The sequence below is a fragment of the Orcinus orca genome, chromosome X (assembly GCF_937001465.1).
Source record: "Orcinus orca chromosome X, mOrcOrc1.1, whole genome shotgun sequence".
Classification (NCBI taxonomy): domain Eukaryota; kingdom Metazoa; phylum Chordata; class Mammalia; order Artiodactyla; family Delphinidae; genus Orcinus; species Orcinus orca.
In genome coordinates, this window is record NC_064580.1 from 89,950,199 (window position 1) to 89,973,343 (window position 23,145).

The 23,145-nt window shown below is 48.2% G+C and overlaps 1 pseudogene; it reads right to left on the minus strand.

Moving 5' to 3' along the window:
• The window catches only part of LOC101287598 (nuclear RNA export factor 2-like), a 544,209-nt pseudogene that overhangs the window by 71,118 nt on the left and 449,946 nt on the right, over positions 1 to 23,145 (minus strand).

Sequence of the window (23,145 nt, forward strand, 5' to 3'; positions counted from 1 at the left end):
TCCCCTAACCTTTTGTTTGTGCAGTTCCGAGCTCGGGATGTGTGGGTCCAGGAGCTTCTGAATGTGCGGCGCCTCTCCCGGCAGCTGCAGATGGTGGTGGCCCTGAGCGATGCTGTTTCAGGCTGGGGGGCTGCAGACGGGAGGGAAGACTGGTACTCTTGCCCCCAGTGGCCCCTGGGACTTTGCACAAGCTGTTTTGGTATTATGTAGCTCTGGAGCCAGTGCCCAGTCCCATCCTCTCCCCAGATTCAAATTCAGTAGAGACCCCTTCTGACTCGGAGTCGCTTAGTCTTAATAAAGTTTACGTCTTTCTGTGGCCTCTTAGCATTTCCTCCTGGGGAATAGTTCTTGTGGTTGAATTATATTTGTGATATTTAAATAAAAGCAAGAGTCCCAAGAAAGGATCTTCAGTAGTAACCCTAGGCCTCCCAAAACAGCCAGAAGCACACAGCCGGACAGATGTGTCTTCAGGGTCAGGAAGGCGCTGTCCTGGCAGCAGCGTGGACCGGGTGTTGATGTGGAAATGGGGGCAGGGCTGAGCCCTGGCCGCAGACACGGGCACACAGGGGAGGCGGGGCTGCGCGGGTTCTGGCCCAAGAAGGCCCCCCTCTTGCGGCTGCAGCGCCATGTCCTCCGAGCTGCCTGTCCTCCTCCCAGGGCCCGGCCAAAGACGCTGCACGTGGAGGGGCCTGTCTGAGTGAGGCCGAGGGGAAGGAGATGGTCTTTCCAAGTCTTCTTAACAAGTGTATGCGTTCTTACCTGCAAACACGCCTTGTTTGACTGCAGACTTTTCATAGCATTCCAGCATATCATAAATGCTTTAGAGAGAGTCTCCCCACCCGTCAGAGGTTAACAGATGGGCTGGTGCATAGTCATGTGGCTTTTTCCACGTGGATTTATATTAACACCCATATTAATTAATGTATTCATATTGTCATTTTTAAATTTCATAGTAGGGCTGTGCCACACCTGCTCTTCTGCACTTTGTTTTCTCCACTTAACAGTGCCTTGGTTTTTCCACGTACATTCAGACCATTCAGACCCAGCGTGTTAGTGGCTGCAGGATTCCCCTCTGTGCAGGACACGCCCCTGTGTGCGGGGTTCCCCCGTGTGGGGCACAGCGTACCTAGTCTTTGAGCGCTGGCTGTCCCGGGTGTCTCCTGGCTCTGCTCGAGCATACCTTTTTGCACCTCGTGGAAGTGTTTCTGTCTTAGAAGTAGTGATTGTTGGGGCAATTACATTTTAATAGATATGCCACACGCACCCCATGTACTCTTTATCTTGGTTTTATAAAAATAATATTTTAAGTGAGTTACCATCAGGGCATCAAGAAAATGTAGGCTGTGTCTAAACTCTCAGGACTGTATTTATTTCACGACTTTCTGTGCACACCGTCACACACCTGGGTTTGCAAACTTGAATTTGAAAAGCCAGGCTCCAAGCTTAGTCGCCTTCCTCTATTCATCCTGTTTTTACTGCGTGCCTACTGTGAGCCAACTTCTGACCCCGCAGTGAGAAATACGGAAGACATTCCCTCTCTGAGCGCTAACGTGAACCTTTCTTGGCGGCCACGTTTTTACAGCTCTCTTGCCACACCTTGGGGCAGGAGGGAAAGAGTATGGGTTGAAACCATGGCAGCACATAACTGTGCAAAAATAAATGGGACGCAGGTTTCATACAAAACGACCACCACAAGCTGCTGAGGAATAAACCTTTGTTCTGCATGGTCAGGGTTTTGGTCTTTATACCACCCCGACTGTCCCATTAGGACGTCTGTGGTCACTGGGTGAACGTGGCACCTTAGGGTGGAGTGGAGGGGCTCAGGGACAAGAGAAGTTAGAGTTTCTCCTGGGACAGGACAGTTTGCTGTTGATTATTTTGTTAACTGCTGGTGACCCATGGTACTGGTGATCCCAGACTTGAGTTGTTCACAATTCACCCTTGCAATTTTCATCTTGTCCACATACTGCTACTAGTACTGTTATTGTTATTATTTTCCTTTAAATTGACTCATTTCTTTTATTTAACCTTCTCCTAAGTAACATTATCCTTGAAATATGGGTTTAAAGTGCTAGTTACATTTTCCTGCAATGCATATTAAAATAAATACGTAACTATTACAGTAAAAATCTGATGGGGTGTGTCATCTACTTTGGGAAGCACCGTGTCCTGGCATAGTTGCTCTGCACCCTCTTCCCTGCCTGGGACGTGGTGTCCGTAATGGTAGGTGTGGTGGCAGGGGCGGGAGGTGAGACGTCTCCGACCCCGAGCTGTGGGTGTGCTCAAGAGGGAAAAGGAAGATTCTGGAGAGCAGAGATGCTGTGAGGAGCTGGGATCGGTGAGTAGGGAGAGGCCTGCAGGGTACAGGTCCCAGGGACTTTGAGGGGCAGGGTGATGGGCCAGAGACTGAAGCATCCGCAGGGCCTGAGCAGACACCGGACAGGCCCTGGGACTGAGGATGACTTCTCTGTTCCTGGACTTGACTGGCTCATGTGAGGATGGCCACCCGGCCTGACTCGGGGTGGACGCTGACCCAGGCTGGGGAAGCTTCTCGCGGTGGGAGGAGGCCCAGGGAAGAAGTGTCAAGTTACTTCAGAGAGAGTGAAGCGCTGCAGGTGCTGGGTGTTTCTGTTTGTTGTTTTGTGATGTTTCCTTTTTTACGTTTGTTTTCTGAGAATTCATTATATGTAAAATGTAACACAAATCTTACTTGTATGATTCTTGGAGTTTTGACAAACTCATACCTGTGTACCCCAAATGCCGACCAGGATGTAGAACATTGCGGTCGATGCAGAGTGGCTGTGTTGCCGGTTGGAATCCCCTGGGAAGGCTGCCTGGGATGCTGATCTGCTTGTGGGGTCACCGGGCTGTGGGCTTGTGCTGGGAGCTTTCCTAGGGGATTCTCATGTGTAGACAAGTTTGGGAATTACTGCTCTAAAAAGTTTCCATTTCCATTTCCCCTCCTCACTCCCTGGAGTTAATCACGGGTGTGATTTTTTTTCCACATAGATTAGCCTCCCTGTTCTAGGACTTGATGTAAGTGGAATTGTCCCTCTTCCCTGGGACAGAACAATATTGAAATTGGGCCAGTTAATCACCCTACAGTGGCCTCTAAACGTTCAAGTGAAAGGAAGACTTGTATATCTCTCACTTTAAATCAAAAGCTAGACATGATGAAGCTTAGCGAGGAAGGCCTGTCGAAAGCCCAGATGGGCCGAAAGCTGGGCTTCTTGTGCGAGCAGTCAGCCACGCTGTGAAGGCAAAGGACAAGTTCTGGAGGAAATTACCGGTGCTTCTCCAGTGAACACACGAATGGTAAGAAAGCAAAACAGGCTTATTGTTGATGTGCAGAAAGTTTCAGTAGTCTGGATAGAAGAACAAACCAGCCACAACATTCCCTTCAGCCAGAGCCTCATCCAAAGCAAGGCCCCAACTCTCTGCAATTCTATAAAGGCTGAGAGAGGGGCAGAAGCTGCAGAGGAAATGTGTGAAGGTAGCAGACTTGGTTCGTGGGGATTAAGGAAAGAAGCCGTCTCCATAGCATCAAAATGGAAGGGGAAGCAGCCAGTGCTGATGTAGAAGCTGCAGCAAGTTACCCAGAAGATCTAGCTGAGATAATTGGTGATTTTCAATGTGGATGAAACAGGCTTCATGGGAAGAAGATGCCACCTAGGACTTTCATAGCGAGAGAGAAGTCAGTGCCCGGCTTCAGTGCCTCAGAGGACAGGCAGACTCTCTTGTTAGGGGCTAATGCAGCTGGTGACTTCAAGTTGAACCTAGGACTGAGTTATCATTCCAAAAATCCTAGGACCCCTAAGAATTATGCTAAATTGGCTCTGCTTATGCTCTGTTAATGGAACAACAGAACTTGGGTGACAGCACATCTGTTTACGTGGTTTACTGAATATTTTAAGCCCACTGTTGAGACCTACCGTTCAGAAAAAAAAAGATCCCTTTCAAAATGTTACTGCTCACTGACAATGCACTTGGTCACCCAAGAGCTCTGATGGAGTTGGACAATGGGATTAATGTTGTTTTCATGCCTGACAACACAACATCCTTTCTGCAGCCCACAGATCAAGAAGTAATTTAGATTTTCAAGTCTTATTATTTAAGAAATACACTTTGTTAGGTTGTAGCTGCCATAGACAGTGATTCCTCTGATGGATTTGAGCAAAGTAAATTGAAAACCTTCTGGAAAGGATTCACCATTCTAGATGGCATTAAGAACATTTGCGGGACTTCCCTGGCGGTCCGGTGGTTAAGACTGCGTGCTTCCAGTGCAGGGGGCGCGGGTCCGATCCCTGGTCGGGGAACTAAGATCCCACGTGCCTCACGCGCATGGCGTGGCCAATAAAAATTAAGAAAAAAAAAAAAAGAACACTTGTGATTCATGGGAAGAGGTCAAAATATCCAAATTAAGAGGAGTTTGGAAGAAGCTGATTCCAGCCCTCCTGGATGACTTTGAGGGGTTCGAGACTTCATGGAGGAAGGACTGCAGACGTGGTGGGAACAGCAGGGGAACCAGAACTAGAAGTGGAGCCTGAAGATGGGACTGAATTGCTGCCATCTTGCGATGAAACTTGGGAACGGATGAGGGGCTGCTTCTTATGGATGAGCAAAGAGAGTGGTTTCTTAACACGGAATCTACTCCTAGTGAAGAGGCTGTGAAGATAGTTGAAACGACAGCAAAGGCCTTAGGATATGACACAAACTTCGTTGATAAAGGAGCTGCAGGGTTTGAGAGGATTGACTCCAGTTTTGAAGGAAGTTCTGTGGGTAAAATGCTGCCAAACAGCATTGCTGCTCCAGGGAAATCATTCATGAAAGGAAGAGTCCATCAGTGCAGCGAACTTCATGGTGCCTTTGTTCTCAGAAATGGCCGCAGCCATCCCAACCTCAGCAGCCTTCATCCTGATCAGTCAGCGGCTGCCAGCACTGGAGGTGAGACCCTGCACCAGCAGAAGGGCTACAGCTGGCTGAGGCTCAGGTGATGGTCAGGGTTTTTTAGCATATTTTTAAATTAGGGTCGTACATTGTCTTTTTAGACATAATGCGATTGCACACTTAATAGACTACAGTATACTGTAAACATAACCTTTTACACACTGGGAAACCAAAGAATTCATGTGATTCACTTTATTGTGATATTTGCTTTATTGAAGTGTTCTGGAACCAAACCTGCAATATCTCTGAGGTATGCCTGTAATAATGTTGACTACTCTTTAATATGTTTATTGCTATCTGTATATCTTATTCTATGTAGCATCTTTCAAATCTTTTGCCCATTTAAAAAAATATATATTTATTTATTTGGCCACACCGGGTCTTAGTTGCAGCACGCGGGATCTTCGTTGCCGCATGCAGGATCTTTAGTTGCAGCATGTGGGATCTAGTTCCCCGACCAGGGATTGAACCCAGGGCCCCTGCATTGGGAACATGGAGTCTTAGCCACTGGGCCACCAGGGAAGTCCCTCTTTTGCCCATTTTTAATTGGGTTTAGAATTTTTAAAAAATTATAGAAGTTCTCTGTGAATCTGTTTACCAGTTCTTTGTCAGATGTATGTTTTGTAAATATTCTGTCACGATCTGTGGCTTTGCCTGTTTGTTTTCTTGATGTCTTTTGATAAGCAGACATTTTAGTTTTTTTGTTTTGTTTTGTATTTTGGCTGTGATGTGCAGCAAGCGGGATCTTAGTTCCCCGCCCAGGGATCAAACCTGTGCCCCCCGCAGTGGAAGCTCAGAGTGTTAACCACTGGAGTGCCAGGGAAGTCCAGCAGACATTTTTAATTTTGATGAAGGCTCTTTGTTCATTTTTTTTCTCTAATGGTTTTCACTTTCTGTGACCTGCTTAAGAGATCTTTGCCTGTTCCAAGTCGTGAAGGCATCCTGCTCTGTTTCCTTCTAAAAGCTTTATGGCTTTAGCTCTTATATTGAGGCCTTCGATCCACCTGAGTTAGTAGTGTTTGTATCTACCATGAGCTGGCGTCCACCTGACCTTTGTTCACCTTGTTCACAGGGCTCTTGGGCGGTTCCAGTTCAGCGTTTGTCCCTGTCTGTTCATTTGCTGACCTGGTCACTGGTCTGTGCACTTGTCTGCACCCAGCATGTGGGCCCTCCCTCCTATGGGCCAGGAGAGACCCCTGCCCCGTGGGAGCTCCCGGCCACGGGGACAGACGCAAAGCCCCCTCCTCAGGGCTGCGGGCCCAGAGAGGGGAGAGCAGAGGCGGGACCCCTGCCGACGGGTTGTGGGTGGGGTGCGTTCCTGCCATTGCAGTGAAATCTCCCTGATGAAAGGGTTGCCGGACCCCAGTACAGGGTGTGCTGATCTCAGGCAGTCTTTGTCTGTAAGAACCTTCACCTGTAAACATTTTATTAGACCATTAAGTGGCCTTCAGCCTCTCCCACGTTCACTAATGCCGGAGAAGGCCGAGCATATGTTGCCATTTTTATGAAACTCTTGCTTTTCCAGAGGCTTATTCTTGGACCTAATTTACTCTGAGTCTCATCCCACAGATCTGGCTTAATTTGTGCAACTGGGACGACCGTCTGTAGGCAGGGCCTTCCTGGAGTTGGGAGATGAGCTGCATGACAGGCACACGGCTCTTAAAAACTGTTCTGCTTGTGAACGTACCAACCTTGGGACACTCTGGGTGCAGGGTACCAAGGGCACCAACCCACTTGGACCATACCTTTGTCCTCCTTTTCAAGTTAACATAGTGATTCCACGTGTCTTACAGTGCAAAGCATGTTGGTATTCAGAACCCTGCTGAAGACGTAGGGGTACATACCGAGCACAGGGCACTCTGGTGCTTGGTGTCATGTCCCGTGTTCCTCTCAGGATGTGGAGCTGGGTCGTGGGATGCATTCTGGAGCAGCTCTCTGGAAGGGGCTGCCTGGAGAGCCTAGGCAGAGTCTTCTTTTCCTTCTGGTCCCCAGGTGGTATCTGTAAACCTGTGTTAGCGGTCCCCTCAGGCTCCAGGGAGGCGGAAGTTCCCCATGCAGTCGGCTTGCTTGGACTCATTTGACCAGCCACCAGCCTTGAAAAATTATCCTTGCCTTTGTCAGGCTTCAGAGGAAGGGGTGATCTCTGGGTGACAGGCCAGGAGCCAAGGCACCAGGAGCAGAGCGGGGACTGGGCGCGCAGCATTGCCTGCCACACCCCGGTGCCTCGTCAGCGGACAGAAGGGAGTCGGCTCTAGAGAAGGCTTTTCCTGCCTCCCCGGAAGCCCACCCGTAGGAGGCAGCTGGGGTTGGAGGGAGGGTGGAGGGCAGGCAGCCAGGAGCCTGCACCAGCAGCCTGGGCTCTGCCCACATCACAGAGGGCCCTCCGGGGCTCCAGTTCAAGAAAATGACATCTTTGAACATCAGCATGAGAGTAGAGTACATTTATTTCTATAATTCAGAGTTTCTTGCTTCATTTTAAAACCTCAAAGTTGTTCAACCTGAGTAAGAGCCTTAGAAAACAGTACCTACAGGTGGCGGCCCCTCCTCGCTCCATTTTCCTTCCTCCAGCTCCCTCCCGCCTTCTTGCAATGTAGGACTCAACTGTCATTTCACCTCAATTTCCCTGGAAAGTGGGTGGCAGCTTGGGGAAGGTTCTGTGGAAGCAAGTCTCTGGGGTGTGTTGCCTTTGTCCTCTCACTAGAAATGAGCTCCTTGGGCAGAGGCCTCAAGAGATGACAGTGAGGCCAGGAGGTGTGGTGGGTGCAGCAGCCTTTGTGACGGTGGCACAGGAGTGAGCAACATTGGAGGAGCTGCTGTGTGGCGGGACTTGCCTTCAGGTCCTTTTGGAGTCCTTGCTGACTTTTCTTTTCTGGAGCATCTTTAATATTATATTATGATTTCATAAGAAAAAATTTTGAACTAAGGAAAATCATTCAGTGACACGTCACTAATACAATGCAAGTCGGTTCGAAATATAATACGAGACTTTTAAAGTTTCAGTTTCCTCAGTTACATAAAATAAGACAGCTGAACTAAAAATTTTGTCTCCGTCAGTGAGGCACAGTTCCTTCAGTGACTATTTGCAGCCACCGTGGAAGATAATTACTCAATGGAAAGTGACCTAGTACAGACCCAGAGGCCATCAGTTGACACCAGAGTATTAACTAAGTGATGCAGGATTGTAGAATTCCTGAGGTCTCTTTGTTTCCAGGAGGGAAACTGGAAATTGCCGTGCTCTGTCACCTGATAGCTATAATTAAGGTACTTTTGAAGAAGGAGTGCTCTGTCACCTGATAGCTATAATTAAGGTACTTTTGAAGAAGGAGTATGGGTAAGAGGGAGCACCTCCGCAGTCTTGGGGGTAGGCTGTGACAGCACCGTCACACATCTGAGGAAACCTTGGTTGAAGGGGAGTGGGGGAGTCCCAGCGGCTGGTGGAGGACTGAACCTGAAGGTGCGGCCCTGGGTCGCTGAGGTCACCGCGATGGGGAGACTCTGCACCAGCCTCCAACTCTGACATGTGGCCTCTGCGCCATCTCACCTCCCTGCCGTGTGGATGGTGCCTGGACCTCACACTTGGACTCTTAGCTGTGTTCTGGCTTTCTGCATCCTTAGTGGGCTCATGGTCTTATGTCCAATTTCCAGGTGACTGCAAGCCCTTGATGTGAGGGGTGAGGCCCACGGCCTTTGTGTCTCTGCCTGCATTTAGGACAGGACTGTGCACACCAAGGCAGCGGGGCCTTCCTGGGGGGGAGGAGTGTAGGTTTTGGATTGAGGATGTGAATCTGGATCCCGGCTGCACAGCCTAATATCTGTGTGACTTTGGGTGAAACGATGATGATTGCGACAGCAACGGCGGAAGGGAATAATTCCTCGGCCTTGTCTGTGAAGTAAGGGTAGCCATGATGCGCACTGCACAGCGTTGGTGGTTCAAGTGAGATCATGTGTGTAAGCAGTCACTTTAGTTGCTTGGAAAATGCCATGAAGGCACTAAAATCAGGACGCTTGAGTTGAGTAGAATTGTTAAAGCATGTTAGTACATAATCTTCATTAGTAAAGGACAGAAATTCATCCCAAACTGCTTCTTACAACCAGCATGATTTGTGGGCTGGGTTTAGGCACAGCTGGATCCAGGGCCCCCCATCTCTCGGGCCATGTCCCTCGTGCCCGCTTGTTTCTCAGGCTGGCTGCCTCCTGCAAGGTTGTGGACCTGCCCGTGGCTCTGGGCTCAGCTTTCTCGCTGCCGAGTCAGTGCCCCCAGCAGAAGACGCAGCGGAGACTGAGTGGCTGGATCTGGGCCCAGCCTGTGCCTGGCACTTGGCCTGGGGTTCCTGCCAAGTAAACAGAGAGACGGAGCCGGGGGATGAGGACCTCGGAGGAGAGCAGCTCTGTGAGCAGTTGGTGGACGGGGCACAGGGTCCCCGTATCAGCAGCAGATGCAGTTCCCTCGTGGGTTCCGAATCCCTCAAAGTGGGAGCTTTTCTCATGTGTCCCCCAGCCCAGCACAGCTACCAGCTTCCGTTACAAACCAAGCATTTGGCTATTTTTCTTGCTCTGGGAATGGTTGATAAAAAGTTTCTGTTTAGTTGAAGCATTGCAAAAGTTATACAGGAAAAATAAACAAATCTGAGAACCTGGCCAGTTGTGGCCTGGAGGGACATCAAAGGTTGGCCAGTCACCAGGCCCCACTTGCACTGGGGCGCTTTGTGTCCACCCTCAGGTCTGCAGACCTGGGGCTGGAAACCAGCTCCAAACGGCTGTGCTCGGGCTGGACGTGCTGAGCCCATGCTGGAGCAGCTGGTGGTCTGTACCGGCCTTCTTCCTGCCCCAGCCCGGGGCCCTGCCTGCCCGCCCCCCCTTCCACCCCTCGACCAGCCCACTCAGGCCTGCACCAGCCTCTGGCAGCTGCCTCTACATGGGTTGTATCTCACACCCTCTCACTCCTCAGCACTCAGCTCACTCACCCCGTCTCCCAGTGGATCGCTCACAAGACCCCCAGGAGCCCTGTTAGCCCAGCTTGCAGAAGCCACAGGTCACTGGCCAGTTTCTCGCTGGGCCACTCTCGGAACGGGGCCCGGTGTGGTCCTGGTTTAGGGCAATGGGGACCATAGGAATGGGGACTGAGTTTGGAATCCTTTGACAGGAGAGGCGGGTGGGGGCAGCCTTTGTCCGGCTGGCTTTGGCAGTGGTCCTGAAAACTGTTTTCAGATCCCTGATGTAGCAGAGGGAGACCTCTGGTCCTGGGATGGACTCTTATCATATAAGAATAGCCCAAGCATTTTCACTCTCTAACATTTTAGTAGGTAATGATTTTTGTTATAAAGTATTTATAGTTATTGCGAAGTGAATTTTCTTGTCCCGATTTTGGAAAACAGCACAGGAAGAAGAAAATAAAAATCACCCATGATCCCACATCCATGGGTGTTGATGATGTTAGGGAAAGGGTGGTATGATCCATGAGAACCAGTCAGATCTTAATCATGTCCCATTTGTTGGGCACCTTCTATGTGCCAGGCTCTGTGCTTGTCGCTCGGAAAGCTCCACAGCCCCTCGGGTGTCACAGGTGAAGAACTGGGGCTCGGGATGGGCTGAAGAGGTTGGCTACAGCCACGCAGCAGGCCAGTGAGTAGAGAGCTGATGTGGGAATCCAGATCCAAGTAAGGGGGCAGCGACCATGAGTCAAGACCACAGCACACACACGTTTCTTTTAACCCAAGTCCCTTTTTAAGGGGCTCTTTTGCAAATAGCATCTAAAGCACCGAAAGATGCTGTGCAAGGGGTTTTACTCTGCGTGACTCAAGGCAGCAAAACGCAAGAGGGGAATGAAAGAACAAGACCAACTGCAGCAGGCCTCCCGAGTGGACCTCTCTGCCGTCTCTGGCCTCAACCCAGACGTGACTGTAAGAACCGCTCTGGAAACAGCTGATGACAGACTCTGTGCTTTCAACCTTTCTGTTTTCGCTGTTGCCAGAAAAATAATCAGCTCTGTGTCTCAAGTGCTTGATAAAGTGGCCCAGACACCAGCTGTAGCTTAAAACAGTTTCTGGTTTAGGTGCTTTTAGCCAACAGATGGGTGGCCTCCTGGGCTGAGTGTGGCGCCCACATCCGAGGACGGCCGCACCCCTGTCCTCACCGCGTCTGCGTCTCGTTCTGTGCCTTCGGTCCTCCTTTGCCTGTGCTTCCGGAGGCTTGGGCTTGGGTTGAGAAGGGCAGTTCTGGGCTGGGCGTTGGCTGCCCGGGGGCTGTGCAGGAGGTGGGGAGCAGAGGTCGGTGCAAGGGCAGAGCCTTCTCTCTCCAGCCACAGCCATCCTGACTCTCTAGCTGATGATTTCTTCTGTAACTTCATTACATACTTTTAGTTTTTCTTGGTTTGGACCTTCTCTGCGGGCTTCCTCCTAAGGAGGACGGGACTCCCTCCCCTTCATGTCGCCGGCCTCAGCTGCAGTCACGGGGTTCCGGGAGCCTCCGCAGCCAGGGGGGCCCCAGGCCTCTGCCGAGAAGCTCACAGACGGTGGGAGCAGGCAGCGGGAGGAGGGAGGCTGCAGGCAGGGTAGAGGGTCTGTATTCGCACGCTCGTCCCCGGCCCGGCCTCCCGCAGCTGGCCTCCCTGGCCATTTCCTTGAGTAATCACCGTCCCCTGGGCCTACAGCCTCACCTCAGGGAAATTCTTTTCGATGACCTGCAGGGTGGCAGCCATGCAGCTTCTTCGATTCAGAAATATATCAATATCATAGCCCACCAAGTCTTCAGGAAGGAGAGGGGAGGGAATAGGATGGCTGAGTGGGGTGTGGGGCCAGCACCAGCCCCTCCCCACGTTACCATCCCTAAGTCTCCCTCCAGGAAGACCCCTCTGCCCTCACCCGCCCTAGAATTACTGCTGTCAGCCGTACCTGGGTCAAGGCGGAGCCTCTGGAGGTCAAGAGCTTGCTGGGAGACATCAAATCGTTTGCTCAAGGTCAGCTGCGGAGAGAGAGATGGAGAGAGCCGCTCTGAGGCTGTGGTGGTGGCAGGGAAATTGGGGGCGAGGGGGACGGGGGACTGGAGGAAGGAGAGGTGGGTCTGAGCGCTGGCACACTACTCGCCGTGAGTCTCCATTACCTTTAGCTGCTCCATTTCTTCTGGCTTCAACTTATCCCGCACAGAGTAGGGAACAGCGGAGGGGCTGACAAAGACAGGTATCTGCAGGAAGAAGAGGTGGGGTAAGCACCAGGAACTCTAGTTCCAAAGAAGACAACCAGCCCCTGGCCTGTACTCCTTCCTCAGGATGAGGTACACGTAACGCCCTCGACACACACCTTTCGGCTCTCCTCGTCACAATTCTTGTAGCTGACATCCATCAGTGCAGAGGCAGTGCTAGCTTCGTGGACAAAGAACTGAGCCTCATTTTGCATAAAGTGGAACTACAGGGATTGAATGCAACAGCAATAGTTTCAGAAGCCAGCAGACCCTGCTGAATCAAGTCTCTCTCTCCCCCTTCCCTGTGCCCACGCGTCTGGCTTCGGCATCCTCTCTTACATCCACTGGAGTGAAGGGGACACTGCAATGGCTCTGGATTGAGTTCGTTAGCCATGTCTTGTCATACTTTATCCCATAAGGAATCTAAGGATGAAAAGAAGGCATGGGAGAGAGGACAGACAACAGGGAATTTAGGCTGGAGGACGAATCTTTTCCTGTTCTTTCCCGGCCTTCTACTGAGCTTGAAAGGGCTTGTAAAGAAGGGACCACTGGCATGATTTCTTATGGGTGTGCGTAATATGGATTTCCTAAATACTCTTTCTCTCCAGTCAAACTCTCTTCCACATAATCAAGGTGTCAGAGATGATGTTCCTTTTATAAATTTCCAGGAGATCCTACCCAGCGCACACACTGCTTGCCCCTCAGACAAGGTCTCCAGAGGCTCGACCCTCCATCTCCCACACTCAGCTTGCCAAGCTGAGACCTCCAATGTGGAGGTGCTCCATATCCTTGGCAGTAGTTTCCATCTTTGCTTTGAGACAGGCTCCTCCGTTCTCCTCACGGTCAGCCTGTTCCCTTTACATTGCTTCTCTGAACCTGCCCTTAGATGAACAAGACTGTTAACTCCTGGTAATAAAAAGGACAGATTACAAACTGTCCCCAGTGAAAGAAACCAGCATCTCTACATGAGACCAACACAACTCCCCCTGGCTTTTCTCTCCTGCACATTCCATACATTTTTCAGGATACTCACTGTGACCCTGAACCAGCTCCCTGGGGTTCCATCTTGTGTGTTCTCCCCCATTTCCCTCTCCAGAGGTTTTCTGTTTCTCCACACAGTAGTATGCATGTGGCCTTCACTGTGCCATCTCACTCCTCTCTTGTTGCCTGGGATGGTACAGGGAGAGCTGCAGGGGGGACGTGGAGAGAAGGACGGTGAGTGGCCATAAGTGCTAAGAAAGTCTTCTGTACACCCTCGCCTCTTTGACACCAGCACTACAATTAGGATTGCTCAACCATTATTTCACTTCTAGCATGCTTCAGTTTTGCAGTGAGAGAAGAAAAACAAGTCCACGGAGAGTGAGAGAGGTGCATAGTCCCAGGGGCTGCTGTGTACAAACCCAGCTGCCTGGCCACTTACTGTCTTACTTCGGGGTCCTCCTGGACATCCCTCTTCACCACGTTTCCATCATCCTCCTGGAGGTGTGAAGGCTGAGGCTCACACCCATCGTGTTCATAATGAGGGCTCCTCTCGCCAGAATTACCTGGGAAAGAACTCCAACCTTTCTTTCTTCCTTGAGGTGGTCTACCACCATCACTGTACTCTGAAAAGAGGAACAAAAATACAAGTTTGCAGACACATCTGTGGTCCACTTACCACATTCCATGTCTTAGGCTAACAGCATGGTAGGGCAGGCCAAGTGCCAACCTGGCCTAAGGGACCAGTCCCACAAGCCTCAGAAAGGACACTCTTCTGCCTGTGCAGAGAGGACAGCCTTATCCGACAGATGGCACTATCAGGGGAAGAATCGAGGAGGAGCAGGATGAGGAAGAGGACGACAAGGAGGACAAAGAGGGAGGAGGGAGGAGAGGACAACTGCGCTGAAACTTTTAAAACAGTGGAGCAGGACTGATAAAGAACCGAGGTGTATGCGTCCATGGGTTAGACTGGACACCAGTCATAGAGATACCAGGAAGGCCCCCGAATCTTGCCTTCTCTCAGGACTTTCCAGCAACCACACCAATACCTCTCTCATGCTTCCCAAGTCCAAGGAGCCGCCATACCGATTCCACTAACAACCAGCAAGCTAGCTGGACTTCCTTTGCCAGTGCACTTGGAGCTTTAATGTCAGGTGGCACTGAGGTAACAGCCTCCTGAACTGTCTCCCTCCCTCCAGCCTTGCCCTGAACAATACTCTGTTGGAAAGAGCCAGAGTGACCTCTCTATTGGGCCAGCCTGAAATGCCTTTCAGCTCAGCAGGCAACTCTTCCTAACTTCAGCCCTTTTATAACAAGGGTGTGAATGATAACCTGGAATGATGTGTCAACCACCATTTCCCAGTGTTTAGGGATTCTTCTTTTTGCTTTCCATTACTGTTTTCTAATTTGATTCCATCATGGCCAGGGAACACACTCTGGGAGATTTGAAATCATTTTTTTATTTTTATTTTTTTTAAATAAATTTATTTCTTTATTTATGGCTGCATTGGGTCTTTGTTGCTGCACACGGGCTTTCCCTACTTGTGGCTAGCAGGGGCTACTCTTCGTTGCGGTGCACGGGCTTCTTGTTGTGGTGGCTTATCTTATTGCAGAGCATGGGCGCTAGGCATGCGGGCTTCAGTAGTTGTGGCACGTGGGCTCTAGAACGCAGGCTCAGTAGTTGAGGTGCACGGGCTTAGCTGCTCCACGGCATGTGGGATCTTCTTGACCAGGGCTTTAACGTGTGTTTCCTGCAATGGCAGGCGGATTCTTAACCACTGCGCCACCAGGGAAGTCCCTCAATTCTTTTTGAATTTACTGACGCTTGTCTGATGGTCGAGGAGATGGTCTAACTTGGTGAATGTTACAGAGACCCTCGGGGAAAAAACTGTACTCTGCTGTTGTTGCGCAGACTGTTCTATTTATATCATGCAGATCTCGTTAGTTTACTGTGTTATTCAGGTCTCCTATATCCTTGCTGATTTTCTCTCTAGCAATTCTGTCACTTGCTAAGGGGGAGGTGGGTGTGGAAAGCCCCCACTATAATTTTAGATCTGGCACTTTCTCCTTTCATCTCCATCAGTTTTTCCTTCATGTACTTTGAGGCTCTGTTGTTTGGTGTGTACACATTTAGGATCTTTATGTCTCCCTGGTGTACTGATCCTTTCACCATTCTGTAAGGCCTCTCTTTGGCTCTTGTTCATTTTCTTTACTCTGACATCTACTGTACTGGATACTGAAGCTACAGCCACGCTTAGAAAGTGTCCTGGGTATACCTCTCCTTGTATTCACTCCTAGCAGTTGTGTTGCTGTTCACCCCTCCACCCACAAGTTCTCCCCTCCAACATATCTAATTCACCATGGGAAAAGATTTGGAAGTTTTTCCACACCTGCAAAAATAAGATCGTGTCAATTCTCTCTCCCATGGGTGGATTCACTAAGGGTATTTTATTTTTAACGCATTCCACTGAAACAGTGAACCAGCAGATAATCATACTAGTGGCTTGTGGGGAGGGAGGATTATGGTAATTACACTGTTAGAAACCAGCTTCCGTTGGGTTGTAATACTTAAAGTCCTCTAGGTTTGTGTGCTGTGCCTTTTGTACATTAACTATTCCATGTTGTCTCAGGGCACGCTTATGAGTAAAGATCCGCCCACTGTTGATCACTCCACGATGGAGTGATTACGACCAGGCCTCAGATGAACTCCTCTGGGGAGCCCTTGCTTTCCCTGTGTGGCCCGCTGTCAGGGCAATCCTGCTACTCACAACCTTGGGACTTTCCGTGTGTGGCACTGAAAGTGAAAGGAAACACAGATAGGGCATTTGACCCACAAATGCCACTTGCTCAGTCCCCAAACCTCGGAGGGGGCCTGGCGTGCTCTCTTTCTCCCACACTCCACATCCAACTGGTCAGGAGATTCTCTCGGCCCCTCTCTCAAAGTATGTCCAGAAGCCAGCCACTTCTCACCACCTTCATTACCACCACCCTGGCCAAGATACCAACAGCTACCTCCTGGACTGTACTGCTGTCCAGCTGGCCCCTCTGCTTTCATCCTGGCTCCCTTACCTGTCTCTTTTCAACCCAGCAGCAGAGAGCAAATCAAATCATTTCACTCCTCTGCTCAACACCACATAACGATGGTTTGAAGCCCACCAACATGTTCAAAAGCCAGGAGTTCATAATGACACTCATCAACAATAACAACAACAAAGAGGAACCTTACTGGTGACCTTTGGAGAATGCCGGGCAACCAACTCGTTTTCAGGAAAATCCAGCAATGAAAGGGAAAAATTCACATTTTAAAGGGAGCAGTAAGGGCATGTGGTCTACGTACGGTGTATAGGAAGAGTCAGAGTCATTTGTAAGAACCCACTTTCCTTCCGAAATAACGTTGCCGAGGGGAAAGCGTAAAAGGGAGCTATATAACAGCTACCGCAGTCCCCCGGCTGACGAACTACGTCGGGTGCCTGAACAGGGCTAGAGACCTCCCTCATCAAGGTGATTCAGACATAGGAATCTCAGGCATTGCCTTGTTTTGGAACTCTTCCAGGAGAGTGGGTATGTGATCAAAAGCCACAGAGGGGTCATCACACTCACACACGCGCCCACACACACGCTCACATGAACACGCATACATTCACTTACTGAACATTTGCAACTCAGTCTGATTCCTGTCTCACAGTCGTGCTGCCAGAATCAAAGGTGATCTCAGGAGTATTTTAAAGCAACTAGTGCCTTCCGCTCAGGCTGCCTGGGTTGCCCCTCAGCCTCTACCACTTACGCGCTGATCCTCCCACGACGAAATAGTCGTTAGTATCCTTTATGACATCATGTGTATTCATATGGTGACTTCCTGTGTCGTTTTGGAATTCTACCTACATCATGGCTATGCCACTGAGTACATGGCAACAGCATCCCCACTATGGTAGGGAGAGAACACGGTGAGAAGCAAGCCAACACTTGCCCAGCAGCAACCAATGTTTGCTCAGTGATGGGCAGACTCACTAGATTTCTTTGACCTCTTCACAAACACCCCATGACGATTGTATCCACGGTCCCTTCTCAGGCTCACAGGGGTTAGATACAATAAATTTTCCATGATTCTCAGCCAAGTAAGTGGCAGAAGGGGGATTGTGTCCTCACCTATCAGTCTCCCTCCACATCCTAAGTGTTCCTCCAGCTACTGCACTGGTTCTCCTTTAGTGGTGAGCTTTCAGGTCTCGGGGACAGATTTCTGTGAGCAGACCTGGGATGATGTTTTGTGACCAGGTGCTAGTTGCTCCTACTTGGGTGGGTCCAGGTACTTCAGACCAAGTGGAGATATCTGTCTTGAAGTAGAGGAGAAATCTCTCTAGATCACAGGGTTTGCAGGTTAGAAATCCCTTTGGGCTGGCAATACCTGGCATAGAATAACAACTAATTAATATCTGTTAAATGAATGTGTGTAATGGCGACTTGTGATCATCAACAAAGCCACATTTGAGAATCTGCAGATCTCAACCATTTCCACCCACATCTATTTATTTCAGACAAAAAAAAAAAAAAGAAAAACTGGGCTGCAAATCTGTTTCATAACCTGCTTGTAAAACTAGCATGTGTTGATTCTTGCTTTTGCAAAATTAATATTTTTCATTCATGTACAGTTAGAAATAGAGCTAAGCCCCTCCCTGTTGACTAACACTAATACTACAGCTTTTCTGATCACAGGAAGGGAGGCTTTTGCAAACAGTGGGGACACAGAAACAAGGAGAAACTTTCCTTGAATCCAGCAGACACAGCTTCTTCCAGAATATCTGGTGGGTGGGGGAAGAAAGTTCCAGACCCACAGGCATGACTGTGGGTGCTCAGCTTTGTGACAGACAGTAAGCATGGCTTATTTCTCAGAGGAAGAGAAAAGTGTGAGTGTGCATGGGTGTGTGTTAACATTTTGCATTATAAGCTTTTATAACTAGGTTACAGATACATGTATTCCAAATCATGTTGGTAAATGCACTGCCCTCCAAACTGGATCCTACTCTACATTTTCTGGATCTCACTGTATTACATATGACCAGTGTTTGCTCCTTGGTCTTAGTCTTAATATGCTCTTTAATGAGTCTTTTCATATTTGTGTTTGACTGATTTCTTTAAATTACGCAAGTACTGTGATAGAGTTCTGTGTACCAAAAAAAAAAAAAAAAAAAGGAACAATACCCATGGGTTGACCAGGGTTATAGAGCATCCCCAGTGGTGGAGGCCAAAGAACCCAGTGGAGCACAGCTTGGGCTTCAGGGTAGGTCCAGGACTTTAGTCCCTGCTCTTCAGCTTCCCAGAAGAACCACACCAATAGTTTTCAATGTAAGACATAGTTTTCTAAGGACGTGTGATGATAGTTACAGCAATATGCCTTTCCGCTAACAGTGTATGAGAGCCAAATTGCCTACAGTATGCTTAAACCATTCAGAAGTCATTCTTATACTTTGACCCAGACATTTCCCTTTTTGAATTTATCATACAAAATATTTCCTGCCTAAATATTTACCTACAGCTACATGGCTGTGCTTTACAGGCTCTTTGGCACAGAAGGACGATGAGACCAGAGTGACTGCTATTGTCAGAAGAGGGGTAGAAATGATTGTCATTGGAATCAAGCACAGGTGGAAAAGAAGGGACGTGAGTACCTGACATACAGAGAGTAAAGGCCAAAGGATGGATGTAGGGGCCAGAAAAATGAGGGTGAGCACTGGGAAGAGAATGAAACACACATGAAAAATGTCTCTAAGGACTGAATTCATCCTGGCCATATGCACACACCCTCTGGAAACCTTCCTTTCCTTCCATGTGTAGCTTGTCTGTCTCTGTTACTTCACCTTCAGTTTGAACACCAGAGAAACAGTTCCCACACAGTCTGAGAAAGGAGAGACAGTACAGGGCAACAGCGTGCAGCGATAGGCCTCTCAGACAGAAGGCTGGAGTTCAGGGCACCTTGGTCCCAGACCCCACACTCATCACTGCCTACCTGACTTTGTGAGTCCCATCCCAGTGCTCATTTCCGTCTGAACACAGAGTCACACATTAATGATTATGGGCAAAAGATTTGAGGTAAGATCGATCAGAGTTTGAATACTGGTGCTAAATTCTATGGTCCAAGGCAAGTAACTTTGACCTTACGGTGACTCAGTTCCTCTGCCCCCCTGCCCCGCCAAAGTGAAGACAGTAATAGTTTCTACCTCATCAGGTAATTGTGAGAATTGAGTTGGTATATGGAAATACATGGAAAGCCCCTGGAGAAGTGCCTGTGACCTAATGAGCACTACAAATAAGTTAGGTATTCCTAGGTCAGGTACTTAACACAGTATCTGGTGTTCAGTAAGGGGTGAATGTGTATGAGTAGCATTTGTTGTTATGAAAAGGAAGATGGACGGCTGTATGGGGGCAGGTTGCAGTGTCAGCTACTAATGTATCTTGTAAAGTGGCAATAGTAAAACCGGGCAGCCCCAGTGGGAAGCAACTTGACATACCGTTTAAGGGGACCAAAATTAAAAGTTCAGAGCCTGAAAAAGGCATGTGGAAGGATTAATGTGGGGGGGGGGGGCTGAAGTTCCCATTTCCAAATGCTGCTCAAAAAAAGAAAAAGCATCATTGTTCAAGAAACAGTTTGGGTTTAAGTGTTAGGTTACAAAAAGCAAGATAGAATATTCCTGACACCGCATGATACAATGTGAAAAAAAAAAGTCAGGGTATAAAACTGTATATTACAGTATGGTTCCTCAGAAGAAGATATTAATGAATGTTAATGTTTTTATGGTTCCTCAGAAGAAGATATTAATGAATGCTTATGTTTTTATGTGTAATTATAAACATTAAGAAGTCAAGGCAAAGGAACGCATGAGAGTGTCAACTATGTTTATAAATGGGTGACTGGAATGCAGAATTGTTATTCGTTCACATGTATGCTTTGCTTGTATAAAAGGATGTTTGTGTCTGGGTCAGCGTCTTCCCAGGTGCTTAGGGTGAAGCACTATACCTGTTGGCTCCTTACGCAGCATAACAAGGACAATTTATCATTGATAAGCAGATATGAGTATCTCCTCACTGATTAATAAGCTGCAACACTTTACATGACTCACCCAACTTTTCCTGATCCGTGGTTCCTTACATGTAAGAATCAGGGGTTAGGGCTAACCGCCAGCTTAATCAAGATATAGAACACATACCACACTCCCTAAAGGTTCCCAGTTAATCTCTTCTTCTTCCTCTGGCCCCATGCAAACTTTGATCTGCTATCCATTTCCATACATTAGCTTTTCCTGCTCTAGAATTCCGTATAAATGGAATCACACATCCTGTACTCCTTTGTGTCTGGCTTCTTTAACTTAGCATAATTTTTTTTTCTTGAGATCCACCCGTGTTCTTGCCTTTTTATTGCTGGGTAATATACCATTGTATTGATTTGTTTACCTTTAATGTTGTTTCAATCAAGTTTCAGGAGGTAGTGAAAGTCCAACCTCGTGTTCAATCAGCCATCTTCCTGGTCAGTGTTCTTTTCTTATACAATGGATATAATTTCAACCTTTACCACTCCATTATCTCTCTAGAGAAATACTATCTTTAGGTCTTTTCCAGCCTTTTCTCTTTTTCCTATTCCCTCATTACCAATCACTCCATGTGTTGCGTTTGTTCTGTCCCTTCCACGCTTACCCTGTGTTGTGACCTTCTCCTGAAGAGAAGACTTCACTGTCGAGTCAGCCCTGGGCTCCTGGTTGCTTGGCTTTAACCCATACCTGGCTCTGGGCTCATCAGTGGTTTAGCCTTCCTCCCTGACCCTAGCACTGGGGGCCCCTGCCTTACCGCTGTGTTTTCCCATTCCCTCCCTCCCTCGCTCACTCCCTCCCTCGTTCCTTCCCTTCCTTTTTTCCTTCCTTGAAGGAGAGCATTCTCTGTTTATTACATGGAAATTCTTATTTCATACTTTCCACCACAGTTATATATTTATTATGATTGGAATATTCTATGTATTCATTATTGGAATGTTATTTTTCCATAACCACAATTATAAGATTTTTAAACTAAATATTGTAAAATACTTGCACCCTCATCATTTAAATTGTTCAGGCAGTTCTCAACCTCGTTTACACACCAGAGTCACTTGGAAAGATTGAAAAAGTCACTAGCGCCAGCCTACACCCACAACAATTAAAACAGATTTGGGGGCAGAACCAAGCAATCACATTTTTAAAACTCGTCATGTGATTGCAGTGTGCAACCAAGGTTGAAAACCACTATGTTAAAAGGCATCGACTTTGGGGTTATGCTTGGCAGAAGACCTTAGGAATGCCTGCCACCTCACTTTGCTGACTTTCCACTCAGTGCTCTTTTTGGGGACCTAGTGATTCCATTAGCTTACAGTGGGGATTGGTAAACTGTGGTCCACGAGCCTGTTTCTGCATGACCTGCAAGCTAAGAATGTTTTTACATAGTCGAATGGTTAAAAAAAATCCAGAGAAGAATTGTATTTCCCGGCATGTGAAAAGTATTTGAAATTCACATGTCCCTGTCCGTATATACAGTTTTATAGGAAGACAGCCATGCTGTGTCTGTGGCAGCTTTTGCTCTACAATGCAGATCTGAATAGCTCCATCGGAAACTGAAAGGCCTGCAAAGCCTCAAATATTGGTCATCTGGGCCTTTCCAGGGAAAGTTTTTTGAGCTCTGGCTTAAGAGCATGTGTCCTTAAAGCAAATGCACAGTAACAGCAGTAAATGGCTGACTGTCCCTTTGGCTAAGCCTGGGAAGAAAATTTACTGTAGTTACTTGCGACTTCACTGTAGGGTCCTTCCTTAGTAGTCCACTCATTCATCATGTTCTGGGTCAAGTGTGGGAATTGAGTAAGGGACTACCATTCGCCATCACGATAGCTCGAGTCACCAAATCTATAGCTTGATTTATTTATTTTTAAATTCTTATATTTTATTATAAATAAATACTTATCTATATTTTATTTATTTTTACACTGATCAAATGCAACTTTGGAGTATGTTCAGATATTTCAAGATCCAGGGGATCTGTTGATCAATTAGCCACCTTCAACGATTGCTGTAGGTCAAACCAATGTGACTACCCTTCCAGCCTTGCTGCTTATTAAGGTAAACAGCACTCACCTTGAGGCAGGAGGTTAAGTGCTCCTACTGGGCCTGCAACTCCAGGACCACAACATTCCCACTGAAATGAGGGGATCTCCCATCTCATCTGTGGCCTACACAAGTCAGCCACTTCAGAACACTTCGAAGATGAAGATGCCCTCTGCACTAATGTGTTTCTCAGTGCTGTGGGGAAGGGAGCATCCTGTGAGTCCCTAACAGCATCTGTTTGGTCCACCAACACATTGACTTCAAAGGCATTTCATTCAAGTGACCACAGGCAACAACTCCTGCAACTGTTTCACCATTGTGTGCCATGGAACACCAATATTTCATCCTCTAATGTCACTTGGATCCTTACTGTCTTCAGATCCACCTAAGCCAAATACCTTTTCTCAGATTCCCACTTCCTTCAGGGCCCTTGGCTTGCAACCACTTTTGGTGTCAAGTACTCTTTCAATCAAAGTTCCCACTTGCCTATGCCAGCTATTCGTTCTAATAGCTATTTTATAAAAATAAGACACTGTTAATAAAATATATTCCATAGCTGACAAAAACTCTGTGAGGGCCAGAAAAGCCGGCTTGGATGCTATGCAGCCAGGGGAAGTCCACTCACGCTTTGGGACTGCTATAGCTGAAACACCACTGCTGCCTGTGTGCTAACTGACATGTATGCATTCCAGGCACTCTGCTGTGACTGCTCCATAAGAACCAGAGATCCCTCCCATCATACACAGTTGACCATGTCACTGAGCCATACGTGGCTCCCATGTCATTCAGTTACGCCTCCAAGTCTCAGGATGGTGCATATGCTTGAAACCACCGATATCCCATTTAGAACCCGAGCTGTAAGGGGTTCTGGTTAATGTGTACACACACACACACACACACACACACACACACACACACACACACACACTGG